General features: G+C 48.4%; 1 protein-coding gene across 3 annotated transcripts in view; it reads left to right on the forward strand.

Annotated features, from left to right (window-relative positions):
• The window catches only part of LOC105684266 (ABC transporter G family member 21), a 103,683-nt gene that overhangs the window by 57,126 nt on the left and 27,048 nt on the right, over window positions 1–19,509 (forward strand). The window lies entirely within an intron of this gene.

Here is a 19,509-nt window from a genome sequence, read left to right on the forward strand (position 1 = left end):
TCGGGCCGGGTACGCGGCTCGGTACACAGCGTAAAGACCGAAGAGGTTCTCTAGTAAGGAGGTCAAGGCCATGACCTAGTGCGAGGTCATCGCCTCCTTGCCGCTCCTCCGACGCCCCCACCGCCTCCCGCTTCTTCGTCTCTTCTTCCTTCGTCGCTCCCGGTTCCCGACCCCTCGTCAGATCAATTCCGTACTTCGGAAATTGTGACGCGGATTCTCGCGTGAAAAAAAAGTACGGCTGCACTTCTCGCGCCCCGTCGACTCGCGACGGTGGAACGAGGCGGTGGAGTTTGAAAGGTCTTTTTATTTCGCGCGAGGAAAAGTTCGCGCGGTGTCCAATAATTATAGATTTGATCGTGGGCCGATATTTATCGGAAGGACGCAGGTGGTGTCGGTTTGTTTTTGGGGACGATATACGCGCAGCCAAGAAGCGGTAGAAGATGCGGAGAGTAGGGGGACGGAGTCAAAGTTCTGTGTGGTTATTTCAAGGTATATTAGGCGCGGTTATTGACCCGGAGTTTCTAAACCTCGGGGAACGAAGTTAGTAGATTACAAAGAAAGCGATCTATGGAATGAAAAACGACCAAACGAACCGACGAATGGAAATAAAAAAAATTAGTATAATAATAATGACAATAAAAAAAGAAGCGAGTAAAATGAGAGAAGTAAATTCCATAAAGAGAAAAGAGGGGTCTAAACGACTTTGTGCAGTTCTCTTATACCTACATACGAACGCAATTTGAATCGGATTTTTAATGGACTCGAGAGATGCCTTTCCTTGCATACACGTATACATACCGGTCGCTTTATGCACTGAGTCGCGATTGAAATGCAAATTCAACGTCGAAGAAATTGAAATGTATTACGGGGAATAAAACTACGAACCGCGAACGGTTAGCGGATTGAAATATTGCCGATAATTCAGTCGCATGTTACATTACTGGGATGAACGAACCCCGGGACTGAAGTTCGCCGACGAGAGTCTCGCTGCACTTGACGATCGGTAAATATGTACCTTGTCAAGCGTCGCGGTTATTCAGGTATAAAATAAAATTCCTCCCTTCCTCTTTCGATAATTCGAGAATTTCTCTCTCTTCTTTTTCATTTCATCAAAGGAGCGAAACTAACGTTTGCTCGCTTTGTTCTAAAATAGACCCTGCGATGAGGTGCGAATGACTATCCGATCTATTCCAACAGAAACTGGTCAGTTATATTCGTCGGGTTGTTAACTTCTAAAGTTTGGTGGTTCTCCATATTTTTTGGAAACTCCGACGAGCTGAGCTTTTGTTCTCAAAATTTTGTATTCGCTGTGTGTAACCCCCAGAAATTATACGACGACGAAACGCCAGGGAGATGGGAAAATGGTCCTTGTGGAAAGTTGCAAGGATCGTCCCATCGGGACGGACGAACGTGTTCATTATCTATTCAATAAAAATGAGTTTGCTAGGCAGGTTCGCTTATTGGTGTCAGATGTGCACCGGATAGGAGTAGATATAACTTGGCCGTCGTTACCTCGCGCACCTACATTCTCCGGTGCCCGGAAAAATCCGGAGAAAGGCGAGAGATCTGAAAGGCGATGTCTACAGTCGTAGAAAAAGAGCGCGCTTCGTACATAGACGCAGGTATACGAGGCGCAATCACGTCCCTGGGGGTTTTTCCTCCGACCGGGCAAATTGAGCTCCGCGTGGACCGTGCGCCGCGAAGAAGGATACGCCAGGGGGTGCGGCGTGCGGCAAGTTAGAAGGGAAAAGTCAGTAGCCGAGTAATTGGACACTCCCTGCAGGAGCCTCTTTCTTAACAAGTATATACACACGTATACACACGAAGTCGTTGACCTTTGCGCGTGACCATATCCGCGGTACTTTTTTTTATCCCCTACCGGGTCTAGGATGCCCATTGTTTTTTGTTTTTTTTTTCAATTCGCCTCCCCTTTCATCTTCTCGAGGTCTTCCACTCGGCCTTCCCCGTCACAGAAATTCCCTCGAAGATAGATTCTTGTTTATGCACCGCGGAAAGAGAACCGCCTAAGGCCGACCGGCTCTCTCAGCCGGCAGCGAAGGTGGGTTCGTAACCCCGGCGTGTCTCGAGTCTCTTTCTGCTCCTTTTTTCAATGTCATTGCGCACCCGAGGGGGAAATGCCTCGCGTACGTTCCACGAGGACGACCCGTACGGCTCGATGTATCGCGTACTGCACACGTATATGTACACCGCCGTCCTCCACCCGCCGCACGTAGAGCTCGCGCGTTTTCCACCCACCCCCCCGTACCGTACGAGTATGTACGTATCTACGCGCGACAGGGTGCAACAACCTTCTTCTTTTTCACCTATGGCGAAATTGTCGCAAAAGATTAAGTCGCGCGGTTCTTTGACCCCCCCGCAAACTGCGGGCGTTAGTCTTCATCGAATCAGCCGCCATTCTTCGCCGGTTCTATTCATCTAACTTAAACACTATCAATCGACATCGGAGCTTTGCGAACGTCCGAGGTACCGACGCGTTTACTCACTGTCAGTATGCACTTTCCGTTGCATCCGTCCCGTACGAAGCCGAAGACGGATGGTAAGTCCGATGAAACTATGTCGGTCAAATATTTCCTCGAGACACACCTGCACTTATATCGGAAAGGTGTGTGTACCCATGACAATCGATCTTCGAAACGCGGCCAAACCTTTTTTTTTCCCAGAATTATCGGCCGACAGCTCCTACTACGTATCTTTGCTCACGTACGTACGTAACACGAATATCATCTATATGTTCACGCAGGCTTCGTATTTCTCATTGTACTAGTTGGATTCGTTTGGCGAGTTCTCCAAAGGTTGTTCCAGTGCGAGAGATTAACGATTAGAGAGATGGTTTGAAATAATGGGACGTCGCTGGCTATGTATCATCGAACGGTAAACTTTTGAGCGATTTGAACGGTAGAGAAAAAAAGAACAGACAAAAAAAAAAGAAAAAAAGCACAACGCGTTACGTGCTCGGTTACGGGCCCCCAGGTGTAGCGCCATACTTTCGTAGCACCGTACCAAATACGTGTCGGTACCACGTGTTTAGTACGTACCCACCTCTGCGAACGTTGGACAAATCGCTTCCATATAGACAAAGGACGAATGATTCGAAGGCCGAGCGTTTCGCCGAATGCGAGCCCTAAGTCAACCGGTACGGCGAGGAGGACGATCGCCTTAGCCGCCGCTACGGAGTCCGAGGACGTTCTACAAGCAATCCGTTTCAATCAACGGTATATACCAAGTCACACGTGGGACGGTATTATGCCGGTGAAGCGAGGCGTGGAATAGAAGCTAAGCAACATTTACGAGTATTTGGAAGGAACGTGCTCCGCCGTTCGAGCATGGTCTGAGTTCCAACTCCGCGGCGTTCGTACGCGAGGGCAGGGGGGGAGGGGGGAGGCGCCCTGCTTTCCGTGACTTCGGCCGTGTTGATTGCTAGCCGGCGAGGAGGAGGATTTGGAGGAACAAATGGTACGCGGCGGAATGAGACTGGAACTGATCCTATTACCGGGACGTTCGAGCTCTACGAATGGTCCTGAAATCATCTTAATTCACGAAGAGACGTGTAACTACGGAACGGAATTGCTCGTTACGAAGTGAGAATATCTCGGGGTCAACGAACTCGGTTCTTTAGGACTCTCGTAACTCGGCTCGTTGTTTACACTTCTCGTACTATAAATAGTCGGGGTTGCATGTCTGCGGTGCACACCGACCACCGAGGACTTTTCACGGGGTGAGCCTATCGACGAGGGTATCTCATTAAATTGTTCGGTTCTCCGCGCCGAGTGACTCCCCACCGTAAGACCGATCGACTAATTTGAAAATAGTCAATTCCGGCTAAACCTTGAAACTCGAAGTGATCTTCTACGGAGTACGGCGAAGGTCCAAAAACAATTTGATTCCCCTTTTAACCCCGATTAACCTTGTCCTTGGGTAAGGTTAAGGCCGCCGCTGCGATCGAGCGCTTACGCAACTCTTATGGATTCCACGGGGAATCTTTTCGACGCGCTTGTTCCACGCGCCCACAAAAACGACCTCGGCCGTACTTTAAATTGACTGAAATTCAATTCCCCCCAGTCACTAACCCCGAGTCTGATGTCAACAATTTTTGTCTCTGCGATTCAGATTCCTGAAACGATCTTTGAAATAACACCTATAATCACCTCACACGCCTACGCAAGTTTCGTATTACCAAAACTCACGTACCACCCACTCACTCCGGGAAGCTCGATTCCTTTTTTTCCCCTCTTCCCTCTTCCCTCTTCCCTCTTCCCTTTTTTTCTCTTACATTTCGCGTCACTACGACGAATCGATGGTTACGTCACTCCCCGACATCATCCCCCTCACCGTTCGCGGAATTCCTTCCACTGCGGCACATTTAACGATCGTAGTATAACATCGGGTTGTCTAGTTTAACGACCCTTTTAGTCATCCCGACTGTCAAAGCATATTAATATTGTCCCATGACCGCTCGGAATCCTTGAACTTGGGGATTATAATACCGCACATGACTCGAGGAAAATCAAGCTATTAAAGTGAAAACGTGCCTCGAAAAATTGACTCGTTTCTCGGATATCTGCTCTGTTGCAACGCGTCGAGATTTCCTTATGAATATTAAATGGCAAAACTAATTTCGAAAAATTTTTCAAAAGTCAGATTTACCCTATGAAAAATGTTGTGGCAGGGCTGTTATTACACGCTGTAGAAACAGATGAAAATTATCATCTTAAGTGGTATGTATTATAACCGGGTATGACGGATGAGTGGATTGAGCTCGGCCGGCCCTTTGCCCGCTATGCGAAGCGTCCACTGTGTGCAAAACGAAGCTGGAAAATTCCGCGACTCGACGCTCTCTCCCGTACATATGTATATATATATATATATAACTTCGATTACGGTCGTTGTTCGTTACATTTGCGTGCCACGGGTATTTATTTGTTTTTCACGTCTCTTGATTTTCTATAATTTAGTTTCATTTATTCACTCCGGGGTTTCGATCACGAAGTCCCTCTCTGTACACGATATACGCCGTGTCATTGCTATGGTCATTCCCTACCTATTTCGAACACAATCGCGTGCAACGCGACCTCCGCGAGAAACACTGTTGCATGGCTATAATTCGAGATAAAAAAAAGAACACCAGATTTTTCCATCTTCGCGGAGAAGATCCTCGCGGCCGAATCCTCGGGGCGAATAATGGAGCGTACGAAAAAAAAAAAGGAGAAAACTGCGCGATTTTCACCTCTCGGTAGATTTCCTTCGGATTCGAGACTCGTCGGAGAGCGTGAGCGAAGAAGAGGGTTGGGGTAGGGTGAGAGAGCGAGAGAGAGAGAGAGGGTCGAATAGAGTCGTGGCCCGGGACGACCGATTTCTCCGAGGTCAAGCACCGCTTGGTTTAATATGTTGTAGGGAGTAGCGACCGTAATAGGCACTGAACGCCTTCGTGTACGCAGTGGAGAACGCCAACTGCATCATGCCTCGTTGAGATGTATTCACGTCGTTATACTGCGCTCGATGCATCGCGGACCGCCGCGTTGCAGCCCGCCACTTTGTGTAACGAATATATTATTGTTTGTTCACGTGCAGCTCCGAGTATCGCCGATACTTTTGTTGTCGAACTCCTCGGCGGAATACGTTCCCCGTCGTCGTTAGACGTTCACCGATGACGAGGAAGACTTATGGTCCGTGAAAAAATTGCGTCGATTCTCACCTCGGTTCACCACGGATTCGATTGAGGAAAATTGCGAATACGCGAGCGAAGACCTTGAAATGAAATAATTGTAGAAATGACAGGTGTCCTTTTCGCTTCAAGGTCGTTGGGTTGTACATCCAAAGGCAGCGGTTGGTGCGTTCGAGATGTCGTGTATACATATATGTGTGAGCGGTGTGGAGTGCATCGGTGCGGTGGCTCGGAGCATCGGTAGCAGCCGTTGGGAGGGGGGAAAATGGCAATATGGAACAACCGCCGCGAGCAATGGCCAATGGGAATGATCCCGATGCCGAAGAGATGGTAAAGGAAGAATTATTTTTACTCGCTGTATATAGTTTAGCAGCAAAAGCTGCAGGTATACACGGTGGTACGGCGCAGCCTCTGAGCTTACCTACCTGTACCAGTAACCGTGCTCGAGGGATCCGCGCTGCGCATCTCTTCGTCGTCTTACCTACAGAATGTAGTCACCGAACTGGTTGCTCTCCCAGTTTCTCCTGCAGGTCTTTCTCTTCGCGGGTCTCTCGCATCTCTAAGGTTGTTCTCTTAACTTTTTCTTTTTTTTATTTTGGTTTTTCTCCTCTCTCTTCTTTTTCCTGTTTCTCTTTTTTTATCCCGTATAGCTCACGCGCGTATCCACATCTCTTAGGAGGTTGTAATTCTTATTGAACGTTCAACCCCTTTCCGAGAACCCGCACCTGGGATAATTGCTCGATCGGAGCGTTTATTCGATGACGCGTGGTAACGATGCTAATCTACGCACGGGGTTTCGTGCATGCGATATACACGTACAGCTGCGGAAAGACATCTACGATTGCGAGAAACCGATTGTGAGGCAGTAGACCAAAAACTCGCTTTTCCCTTCCCTTCCTCTCCTCTTCTCTCTTCGATAGAACGAGCTTTTGTTCGTCGAAGTAAGGAAATATTTATGGGAGAGAGAGAGACACTTCGGGGGTTTTGCACGTGGCATTGACCACGCGACACACGTTGCGTTATTCACTGCCGTTTATTATTAGATCGAGAGTTTAGTGAATAGCCCCGTAGGCCTATCTTTCCATACGCAACGATCCTCTCTTCGCAGTAGCGGGTTTGCGGTTCACGACGCCGTTTATGTTATTTCTAAACCGTCGTCCTCAACGTCATTTCGGTTTGTTCGGTTTCGTTTTTCAGTTATATTTCGGGGTCACCGTCGACCGCACCGCGCTCGATGATATTCGTTCGATGATATTTCAAACTACTCGAAAATCCATCCCATTTGCGGTATACTTAATTTGCAATCCTCGCGAACGGACTTATACCAGCGTATATACGGGCCATTCCACGTGAACCGGATCAGTCACCTCTCAGATATTTTTTTAATTTGGCATGTCGATTGTCCATGGGGAGTTAGATTTTTGTGCCAAAGGATTTTTGAATTAGTGCAAATTTCGATTTATTATAAACAATCGAAAAATTGAGAGGCGGTTTCTTTAAAAAATCATAACTTCGTCAAAAATTATGTTAGATTTAATTTTTTTTTTTAAATTTACGCGGATGAGGCTATAGATTTATGAAAAAAATAAATGGTGCCGAAAAAGTTTATTTATCATTTGTTTATTTGACAATGAATTTTTAAATGATTTTTAAAACACTGATGGATAGCACCGAAAAATTTAAAAAAAATGCTGACATATACTTTGAACTATACTACAGCCTGTGAATTAATTTCAGAGATGCGTTCGGCTTTGTTTTCGAGTAAAAAATCATCGAAGTTGGCGGCGCGCATAAATTCGAGCTCGTCGACGCCTATGCGCGTGATGACGCGCGTCGAGCGACAGAGACCCTATCTACTCTCTACGGACGCTACTTGGTGTACGCTCGACCGCGGTATTCACGAGTCATTTTCGCGATGATAGACACCGTTGAAAAATCTGGAAAAAATTCCATAGCTTCCCCATAACACGGCAAAGCGATAGAGTAATTTCCAGAGATGTGTTATTTCTTGTTTTCGAGATATTATTGTGGCTTAATATGTCCAAGTAGCGCGCGCGGAGTGCCATATGCGTCCCTATATCTCGAAAACGAGAAATAACACATCTCTGAAAGTTACTCTATGGCTTTGCCGTGTTATGGGGAAGCTATGGAATTTTTTCCAGATTTTTCAACGGTGTCGATCATCGCCAAAATGACTCGTGAATTCCGCCGCCGAGTGTCTACCAAGTAGCGAGCGCGGAGTCCCAATGCGTCCGGATATCTCGAAAACGAGAAATAACACATCTCTGGAAATTACTCTATGGCTTTGCCGTGTTATGGGGAAGCTATGGAATTTTTTCCAGATTTTTTAACGGTGTCGATCATCGCCAAAATGACTCGTGAATTCCGCCGCCGAGTGTCTACCAAGTAGCGAGCGCGGAGTCCCAATGCGTCCGGATATCTCGAAAACGAGAAATAACACATCTCTGGAACTTACTCTATGGCTTTGCCGTGTTATGGGGAAGCTATGGAATTTTTTCCAGATTTTTCAACGGTGTCTATCATCGCGAAAATGACTCGTGAATACCGCGGTCGAGCGTACACCAAGTAGCGTCCGTAGAGAGTAGATAGGGTCTCTGTCGCTCGACGCGCGTCATCACGCGCATAGGCGTCGACGAGCTCGAATTTATGCGCGCCGCCAACTTCGATGATTTTTTACTCGAAAACAAAGCCGAACGCATCTCTGAAATTAATTCACAGGCTGTAGTATAGTTCAAAGTATATGTCAGCATTTTTTTTAAATTTTTCGGTGCTATCCATCAGTGTTTTAAAAATCATTTAAAAATTCATTGTCAAATAAACAAATGATAAATAAACTTTTTCGGCACCATTTATTTTTTTCATAAATCTATAGCCTCATCCGCGTAAATTTAAAAAAAAAAATTAAATCTAACATAATTTTTGACGAAGTTATGATTTTTTAAAGAAACCGCCTCTCAATTTTTCGATTGTTTATAATAAATCGAAATTTGCACTAATTCAAAAATCCTTTGGCACAAAAATCTAACTTCCCATGGACAATCGACATGCCAAATTAAAAAAATATCTGAGAGGTGACTGATCCGGTTCACGTGGAATGGCCCATACGTATAAGAGGGGAACTGCGATACGTCATTTATCCACCAGGGAACACCATGGAAATATTTTGCCGATGACTCATTGTTTTCGCAGGCATTGCTCAGGGTCAGACTCGTTCGGTGTCAAGGTGCCCGAATAAAAAACGAATCCGTGCGCCGCAAAGACTTTCCCTTTCATGGAAGACCGAGCTGCGGCAACGGCACCGACAACTCCTAGGGGTTGCATCGATCGACTACGACCCCGGAAGGGTTCCGTACAACGCTGCACGCTCGAGGTACCCCCTGTACTCCGGTACTCCCTTTCCCCCCTGTAGTTCGCATCGGTTATACCGAGGGGAACGGCTCCCAGATATTCCGCGAATATTACGCTTATACGGGGTGCTCCGTTCGCATCGAGACGTGCAAATAATTTTAGCTGCCCCCTTCGGAAACGCCGGAAGTTTCAGTTCGGATAAAACATACGTGAATATCAAGCGGGCGGGATTAATGACGAATTCGTTGTCATCATTTTGTTTGTTTTTTTTTGATTTTTGTTTTTTGCGTATAATTAGCGACTATATTTGGATCGAACTTCACCCCATCGAAAATAACCGCGACGGAAGCGATCGAATGTATACTCGGAATACGCGTAATTGGAACATTCAACTCACCGCACGGCTCGGTGATGTACAGGGTATTCTCGAAGAGCTCGTGAAAGCGAGTCATCTTTCAAGTGCTGATTCCTCTCGGGCCCGCGTTCAACGATTCGTGGGTGTTATTGGTCTCCGGCGAGCGCGAATCCTGCGCGCCTATTTCCGAAGAATTAATGCGAAATCGCAACAAAAAACAAACGGAGAGGGGTGCACTTTGTTTCAGCCAGGAGTCCGAAAGTATTTACGGTAATGGTCTTCCACGTTAAATATACCTACCCCGCCACCGGCTAACTTTACGCGTATACGAGACGGTGGGTGCGAAGTGACGTGCGAATCTTTGGCTCGGTAGAAAATTTTCCCTGGCACCGTGTAGCGCGTTACAGTGTCTGTCCGTCGGTATATATCCGAGCTTGCGATCGAGGAAACTCTCGAGGAGTTACCGTGTATAATGTCTCTTCTTGTTTTAGGATTAGCGCTCGAAACCCCCCCCCCCCCCCTCGGGTTAAAATTATCGCGAATAATTTCCAACGCGCGTTCACCTCGATCCCCGATGGAACTTGGTAATCTCTAAAGAGCGGCACACTCGCCGTACCTATATGTAGATAGAGGCGCGATAAATCGACCCCGTCAAAGTTCGCGCAACCCTTACCCGGTATACCGTTTCTCTTCTATTTGTTTCTCCCGGACGGGAGCGCGCGTTAAACGGCCCCCGCAGATTTTCAGTACGGATGAAATTAGTCACGCGGGTCGTCCGAATGAAGGATGAATAATAATTCGGAGTCGGGATATCACGGCGGTTATATCGAAGATACGTCGATGAAAGGGATGGATATCATTCCCGATGACGTCGCATTCCGAAGTGTCAGTTCGAATATTAAATCGTGAAATAAGATGGAAGGCGTATACGTGTACTCGCGGGCGTTTCGCGACACCTCAAGGATGATATTCCGTCGTTGAGTTTACCGCGCGTACAAATTCTCAAAGATTCCACCGAGGAAACGTACGCGTCGTACCTCTGTACACCGCGTCGCGACTCGGTATATACACATAAGAGTACAGTGGTATCCGAGTACGTGTTTCTTTATACACACGCGTCGACTCGTCGTCGTCGGTCGCGGTCCCTACATACAGGCGCCGATATCCCGTTCGCTCCGGGCAACCTCCTCTTTGTCCGTCCTGGCGCACGGGGTCATTCAAGGCCAAAGTCAAAGTGGGACACCGTGTTCGATGTATTCAAATAGGGATATCGAGTTGCCGAAATAATGGTACCAAACTCTCAAGGCGATCGTAAAACGACCGTTCGAAACGTCGCTCCGCAGCCCCGAAGAATACTCGCGGCCAAATTTTATCGCCAACGGCTCGCTCATTTTTACCCCCCGTCGCTTCTACTCTCGCAAATTGTATAGTTGCATTTCCCGATTCCCCGACGTACACATCGGATAATGATGAAGAAATTACGCTGTTAACTCAACGGTTCTCGCGTGCGCGCGATCGCCGCGGGGGCGGTCGTATTATGATAATTTTCTTTTCGCCGTGTGTCTTTTCGCAAAGCAAAAAAAAAGAAAAAAAAACCAAGAACAAGAAAAAAGCAACATCGACGGTAGAATTTATTGGCGTGCGGTAATCGAAGGACACGAGCGGGTCTGAATATTTCTTTTATTTTTCATCGGATACGTAATCCGCAAGTTTTCGAACGATCGCCAATCGGACAATGAAAGGAGAAGCCTCCGGACTATGGGTCCGGATAAACCGCGCGAGAGTATAATAAATCTCGTTTGGTCGTTTACTCGTCAAACGTTACATCGGATCGAGGAGACGGACGGACGAACGGAGAAACGGAGAAACGGACGGACGGACGGGCGCAGGGAGTAAGAAACGAAACGGATAGACGCGACAGACGGACAGAAGACGGGACGAAAGAGATTCACTACGGCTGCAACTGAAAGTATATTTTTGGCGCGTGGGCCTCTTGTGGTAATAGTCTCCGAAGCCTGCAGCGGGGCATTTTAGCGAGATTACTGGGGCGTTGACCCCGTTGCAACCTCCTCCTCCTCCTCCTCCTCCCTCCTCCCTCTTCTCTCCTCCTAACGTCGAACCCCACGTGAACCCCCGTCACAACTGCCCTCTCCTACTCCTCACTCCTCCGCCATCTACTCCCACTTTCCTCCTCTACCTCTTTCCCTCCTCCCGTAATATCCCCTTCTTTCTTTCACACACGTTGTGCGAGCTGAATGCACTCCCTAAGGCTGCATACAGAGGCACGTTTACAAGCAACCACTTCATTCCATTTTGCGTCGTAGTCGCGCACCCATGACGTTCGTTTAAGATCTCTGCGTATGCAAGCCGGAGGAAATCGAGCGGGGTTTCGTTTGCCCCGCGTGCGACGCGCAACGTACACGACCAAGGGATGTACATACGTAGGTAGGTAGGTACGGGTGAACGTAAACTACGCGCGTTCAACATCTATGCGGCTTTCACGGTGTAAAACTAACACCGTTGAACTCGAGTCAAGGGGTGGGTATTAACGAAGGACGAAGAGAAGAGGGAGGATCGAGTTCCAGGGAATCCCCGCGATCGCGCGCGCGGAACTCGCTGCATGGTTAAACGAACTCGAGAACCGCGGTGGCCTCGAGTGCGACGAGCTTTGGCTATGCGGGAAAAGGATCAATCGGCGATGTACGCGATGTACGTACGATGCGACTATAGTAAGTCGTCTTTGTCTTACCTGCGGTGACACCGACGATGACTCGAACTCTGCAGCACACATGCCATCGGTGTGAACCGCTAGTTGAAAAGTGCAAAACTTTACAAGGGAGAAAGCGACTCCGTTAGAAGAACGAACGGCAAAATCTATAGCCGCACGCGCGTCGACAGCTGGTCGCGTACGTAGAAACGCGTACGTACGTTGTAACGTGTGCGCGTCGTATGTAACGTTCATTTACGAGTAACATGTAAGCGTGGGTAATTGCAGCTCTCGGTTCTCCTCGTCGACTGTACGGTGTAAACGGACTCGTTTAACACGTATTTTAAGCATTCGATTGTCCACGCTTCGAACGCTTATTCGCTAGTTAAACGGAATTATTTTCAAACCAGAAAAACTGGCCCAGGGGTCAGATGTGCCGTATATAAATTCCGCCAACTTTCGTTGCAGCGAAACGAAACGCGGGTACTGACGATTTCCGGTGACCTGTAATTTGCAAGCTATATCGTTAAACGATGAAGCGTAATTCGGTTTCCCCCCGACCGACTCGTCACGGATGAAGCTGCAGCGGCAGATTTTTACCGCGTCCGAACCATGATTTGTACGATTTTTTCTATTTCGTCCTAAAATTAAACCCTCTCCTCCTCATTCTTCTTCTTCTTCTTTATCTTCTTTTTCTTCGTCTTGGTTTTATTCTCCCTTTTTTTCGTAAGTACCTGCTAATTTACAACAGATGACAGTGATTAATTATGTTCGCCTCGTCTCGCCTCGTCTCGTCTTTCAAAGCTCACCTCGTTTTATGGGTTGGCTAGAGTCCTCCTCTCCCTCGGTCGTTTCCATTTTTCAACTTTACCCGTTCCTTCTTTTTAACCACGGCTAACGTGGCCGTCCGCGATAGACACAGGGAGGGAAGGGGGGTCGGGGGGAACAAAGCGATGCGCTTCGGCAAGTTTTCGGCGGGTTAACTTCCTCGGGCGCAATATCTCGAAGAAGAGTCCCTTAATACTTGAAATCCCCCGCTTTGAAACTGAAGAAGTTTCTCTCCGCGCTATGCACGAATGAATTTATCATCCGGCCCAGGGCTCATGCCCTTGAAAATTCGAGTTGGCTCATTAACTAATCTAGAGTGAAGGAACGAGAGAGATGAACGATATACTCGAGAAGGAGATGAATAGAAAAAAATAAAAAAAACGAAAGACTAAATAAAAGAATCACTAAAACCACGAGAGAAAGAGAATGATCGGGAAGGAGAAAAGGAACGAGATGGCCGAAGAGAGGGAGGTGAGAGAGAGAGCGAAAGAAACAGATATAGACGAAGACGGAGAGTTCGATGTCAACGACCCTGGCGTATTTAAATCAGGTCAACCTTTCCTAGTGGGCAGTAGCTATTGCCCAAGGGCTATTTTTCTTGATGCCTCTATAATACGATTCCCCTGCCTTTGTGCCTTCGAGAAGTTACACTCGTTTCAAAAGTGGTGCAGTAGGTATAAACGTGGATGCGCTCTTACCGAGTACCTACCGTTCCCTCGCTATCCTCCTAATAATACGCGCATCGAAATTGTTCCTCGTTTTTTGTCTCTCCGTTCGATCCTCCCGGTCGACTCGGGATACGTTACACGCGTTCGCCGTTAGTGCGAGGCGAATAAGCTCGTGCACCTTTCTATTTCTAATCTTCGGATTACCAGCCCCGGGGTTGCGCTGAATATTTCATTCAATTCCATATTTTTTGCGACACAGTTGTTCACGCCGGCTTAATAAAACAGAGTGTTTCGTTTCGCTATGAAAAATTACCAGATTATCGTCGCGATTAACTACGACGGGGTGCATCGAGAAAGCCACGACTCTTATAACGTTTGCGAGAGTTGTGTGTGACGCCAGTTTATGCGCGCATGTATATTTGATATGATATGACTGCGTAATATAATGTGCCGGGTGTACGTGTAGAGGTATACGTACGCTCGTATAGGTGGTAGGTATAGGTGATACGTGTAACACCCAGCTAGCAACACTCCTGCGTTGAAACGGTTGGAAAAATAATTATACACCGGCGGCAATCGAGCGTGTCGAAGTCTTCCGGGCCTTAACGATGTTACTTTATTATTCTTCGGTATGAAACTATACGTGTTATAACGTTGCGTTACGATTTACGCTACGTTACGTTACGTTAACCCGAATACGGAGATCCCACGTCCGGAATAGTTTTATAGAATTCGAAGCTGCGCATCGCCTTCCGATCGATGAAAATTTTTTTTCTCAACAAAGGGGTATCGATATCATTGGCGCGAGGGGCCTACGAGGTGCGCTCGCGAATTCGGTTGCATAAGTCAGCCGCCACCGTCGCCGCCGCCGCCGCTAGTCCATTCTACTTTTTCTCTTTCTTTCAGTATTTCTGCATCGGTGCATCGGCGCATTGCCCCCTCGCCGTCGTATATACCGCGGTGTCCGAGCGCTCGCTGGTGCAGCGCATTCGATGGATATACATCGAAGTACACGTCACTCTTGGTTACGACGCTAAGTGGCTTATTGTTGCAATGCCCGCGCTCCACGTTCGGCCAAAGCTTCGGGAGCGAGGGCAAAACATTTACCCCTTCGGTTGCGATACGGTGGACGTTATATTTCCATCGCGTTTACGCTGCCGATTTGCAGGATCTGCGGACGCGTCGGAATCGAACGAACCTCCGCAGCGAGTACCACGAAAGTGGAAGATTTTTGGAAATTGACCGCGAGCGAGCGAAGCTTCGGTCCCTCGTGTTTCCACGATGTACATCAAGTACGCCGCGGTACCGTACCACTCGGCCGAGGAGGATCCACGTGGTTTGACAAAAAGTAGGGCTCCTGGACGATGGTTCCTGCCTTTCAGTTCCGTGACCCAGATCTCGAAACGTGCGAGCTTGAGTATTGCGGGAGTTTCGGCGAAAAGAGGTACGACCAGTGCTCATACGGCGGGTGACCACTCGGAGTTATGACGGAACCGTTAAGGTTACGTTTTTTTTTCCGTTGCTCGTGCCCTGTAAATGGGCCCCAGCTGTACTTCGGGACGTACGTACGTATGAACGGACGAAGTGAACCGCGCACGTTGTTCCCTCGCGGTACCCGTACACTCGTACCTGTATATATATATATATAGAAACGAGTTCGTAATACTAGGGCCGAAAAATGATGAGGTGAACTCGAGCCGATAGCCCGCAGTGTAAACGCGTTTCGTCGTTTACACCCGAGGAACGTGATCCGACGCGGACTTTCTACGGATTATCGTAGCCACTGACCCGAAGCACGTAGCCACTGTCACGATGCAGCGCTACTCCGTCGTGCACGTTAGGTACCTACGTAAATTTAGAACCGAAATGCAACGATCGACAACGGAGGGGGGAAGAGACGACGGAAAACGATGCCTCCGAATCGCCGAAATTTTTCTCATTCCTCCTCACACTCTCCGTTCCATCGGCGATCGGCCGACGAAGGTTGGGGAGGATCTGGCGGAGCGATCGTTAAATCTGTAACGTAGTGTTTCTCCTTTCAAAGACGTCAACGAAACTCACAATGTGGCGGACATTAGCCCGGACGAACGTAGCTCCGATCGGAAGGGAAAACTCGCGCGCGGTCTCAGCGAGCGACTGCCTCCTCTTTTTACCGAACGTCCCTTCCGCCGCGGGATGCCGTAAAATCTTCATTTTACGTGGAAAGTAATAATATATATTATTAAAATTTAGAGGCGCGTTAGACTTTACGGTCTAGTTCGCCTTCTTTTTTTTTTACCCGGTGGATGCACTTACGCCGCATGAATACTTGCTCAGAATCTACCGGACGATCGAAATGCTACCAGCGATGCGGTGCAAAATGGCAGAACCGGCGGACTCTTATTGCCCGTTGCTTCGGGATTGGATAGCGCCGAGACGCTCTACGAGCTGAATTTACGCCAGTATTAAACGTAAAATGGAAGAAATAAAGCACGACGACTAATGTTTATCGATCCAGATTACTCCCGCGGCGGATGATGCTGCCGCCGCTGCCTCCGCTGCACCGACATAATCTAAAGTTGATGGTCTGCCGCAGTAGCTCACCTCCATAAAAACACGCACACAGGAATACTCGAACCCCTCGAGTAAGTCCAAGTGACTTTCGACGAAGCGTTGACACGGTGGTACCTGTACGTACGTACACTCGAGTGCATCGGGGCGATATAATGATGCGCCGAGTGGGCGCGGATTCCTGCGGGACATCCGGGACCACGTTCCGAATCGATTCGTAAGCGTTACGCCTCGGGTGAAAGTATAGTTGAGAAAACACGTCATCGCGAATTTCCGTCGATGAAGATTTTCAGAGAATTAGCCTTCTTGCACCACGGTAATAACCGCGTGCGTACGGAAAAAGGGACGTTCGAACGTACGACTTGGAGATAGCGGTATTCGTAAGAAAGTGTTTGGAGTGAACGGAAAATCTACGCGCCTACGGTATTCTGTCTATATTTAACTTTGTGCAACGTGTGTCTTCGTTGGTGGCGTCAATCGCGGATCCGTGAGTCGCGGGAAGCGATATCGCCCACGAACGGACGAGAAGTGAGCGGGGACCACCTTGCCGGGTATCGCGCTCGTCGTCGTCGTCGTCGTCGTCGAAGTCGAAGTCGGCGGTAGCGACGGCGCGATAATGCAGGGAACAGGTAGGTAGGTAGGTAGGTAGGTAGGTAGGGACCAGGGGGCAGGGAAGTGCAGAGACCGGGGTCCGGGGGCAAGTATCCAGGCTGACACCCACGCCGCATTTCTGGGCCGAAAAATCCAAGAACGCCGTTCTCTTCCGCGTGGCCTGGCGCGATCACTTCACCGCGGTTCCCTCCTACTCCCTCCCCCTCCCCCGGGTATCCGCGGGGTTCCGGGTCTTCCGATTTTTCGCCCTCAAAACGTCGCGATTGTTCAACCCGCGGAGCTGCTCCGCGCGCGGCAGACCCGTTTTCATTTTTTTAACCCGCACCCCGGTTTCTTATTTCGTTCCTCCCGGGCTCGAACGTTCGCGTTCCCCACTCGTCGCGCCCCACCTCGTCCAACGAACTCGGTGCCGGTGCACAACGTCCGTAACCGACACTCGTCGATCGTTCAGGTTAACTTCACTCGGTGCGGCTCCCGCGTGCCGCCGCTGCCGCTGCCGCTGTTTGGGTTCACCGATCCGACCGCGCATTCGATCGGATTGGGTTAAATTATCTTACGGATTACGTCGGGTCAGGTCGGTTGGCCTGGGATCGGCCAATCCACCCGACTCCGCTCCGCACTCCCGCGCGGCCGCCGTTCCCTACTTCGGTTCTCTCAGATCGCGTATCATAAATCTTGCGATATAACCGAGCGGGCAGTCACTGGACACGAGCTAGTTCCGAGCCCCCGTATTCATTCCATCTCGCAATAACGGCTCCGTTCTCGAAGCTTATTAGAGGTGCGTAATGCGTATGGAATTGCGTGGGTATATATTCAATACCCGCGTAGAATGCACGCGTATATAACCGTGGCAACCACCGTCGCACGACCAACACCGACGTTGTGTACGCGCGGCAGGAGTACGCATTGTAAAAAATTGAGAAATCCCGTTCGTTCCGATTCGCTCGGAAATATCGCGGCAACGTCCACGCGAGCACCACATCTCGCGAATTTCACCGTCTCGCGTTGCCGGTAAATAGCGGGCACACCCGTTCCCATATAACGTCGTTTTCTCGGCCACAGATTCACGGTTCACCGATCAGGAATTACTCACTTACAACCGCTTATCACTAGCGCTCCGTACATGTGTGTATGCATATATATTCTTGCGACGAAAATTACACCGATTAATATATTTCCATTTACGTATGTACAGCGCAACGTGCGTGCGGATCGGACCCTGGCTTGCCCTGTAGCGGCTACACCTGGTTCGATCGCTCTCGCGATACAGTTTTTTTTTTTTTTAAGTTTCTCTTATTCTATCTCCACCTATTCACTCCCTCCCTGTAACGAGTATTTTCCGGCGTTGAAAATATTCGAATTTATAGTCATGCCGAAGTTGCGCTTGTATTTCGTTCGCGTCGAGCGTCACTCGATCTCCACGTAAGATTCGCAGGTGGTGCACCGATACGTTCGCAACGTACCGAGATGAAACTTTGCGTATACACGCGATACCACAGATATACGGTGAAAAGAAGGTACGCCGCGTATACGGCGTATACGAGGTTACAGTAAGTTTAGATTAAAGTTAAGGCACGCCCTAGTTGAACTATTCCGAGGCGCAACTAGGCTGCTGGTTACACTGGCCCAGTGTATTCTAATTAAGCTTTCAACTTCCCGGTTGACTCCGCAAAAGTTACACGCGGTGTCGAGTTATGCGTACATAAATGGTATCGCGTACGAGGAGGAGGAGAATAAGAAAAATAAGCGGGAGACGAAGAAGAAGAGGACCGAGTTGAAGAAAACGTGCGCGTGGTGAACTGCGAACCGTAATGCCCGCAGTGCGAGTATACGAAACCATAGCGATCGCGATCGCGGTCGTGGTCGTGGTGTGAAGCAGTGGTGTGCGCGCACCAGTGCGAGAATTTTGTTGAAACAGCAATGACACTCTGGTAATAAACGCAAGTTGACCCCTTGAAATTGAAGAATTAAAGACTGTAAATAAATCTCGTAGAAAATTACGTGTCGTTGAACCTGAACAAATGATATCCATACAGAGTGTCGTACGTAAAGATATACGCGTTGCGTCACTACGTTACACTAGCCTACTATCAACGTCCACCGCGACCGAGCTGCAACGAGGAAAGGTAAACGCTGCTAATTGTAAACTATTTTATACGAGGTGCGAACCACACGTCTCCCTGTCATTCCCATTTCAATTTTCATCTCATCGGTTCTACTCGTTCGTCTCTGTTGAATTTTTACTTCCTCCCGCACTTCGTGCGAGCGACGATCGCTCGACGTAAAGTTGAAAATTTGTAATACGGTGCGTCACGAGGGTCTCCGAAATTGAATACTACGGTGAAAGAAGATGAGGTTGAACAAAAAGAGAAACGGAGATAGATGTTGGAATGAAAAAATAACAGTCGACGAACTAACGTCGCGGTCGTCGTACCAGTGTCAACCATAGAAACTCGACCGAGGTCAATTTTCACGCCAATTACATGCTTGTCACGAAAGAAAGGAATTTTATATCCTTCCCCATACGGTCTCATACCGTACACCGGGAAAAACATGGCCCACATTCGAGCAACGAGAATCTCTCGCTCGATTATTTTTTTTTTTTGTATTCAAGAAACAAACCCGACGAACGAAAAAAAATGAAGAAAAGCGAGTGAGATGGGGGAAAAAGAGAAAAAAACAACTGTCCGGAGGTGAATACGAGATCCCTTTATTATCAGAGTATACGCAAGTGCGT

This window comes from Athalia rosae, chromosome 4 (assembly GCF_917208135.1).
Source record: "Athalia rosae chromosome 4, iyAthRosa1.1, whole genome shotgun sequence".
Classification (NCBI taxonomy): domain Eukaryota; kingdom Metazoa; phylum Arthropoda; class Insecta; order Hymenoptera; family Athaliidae; genus Athalia; species Athalia rosae.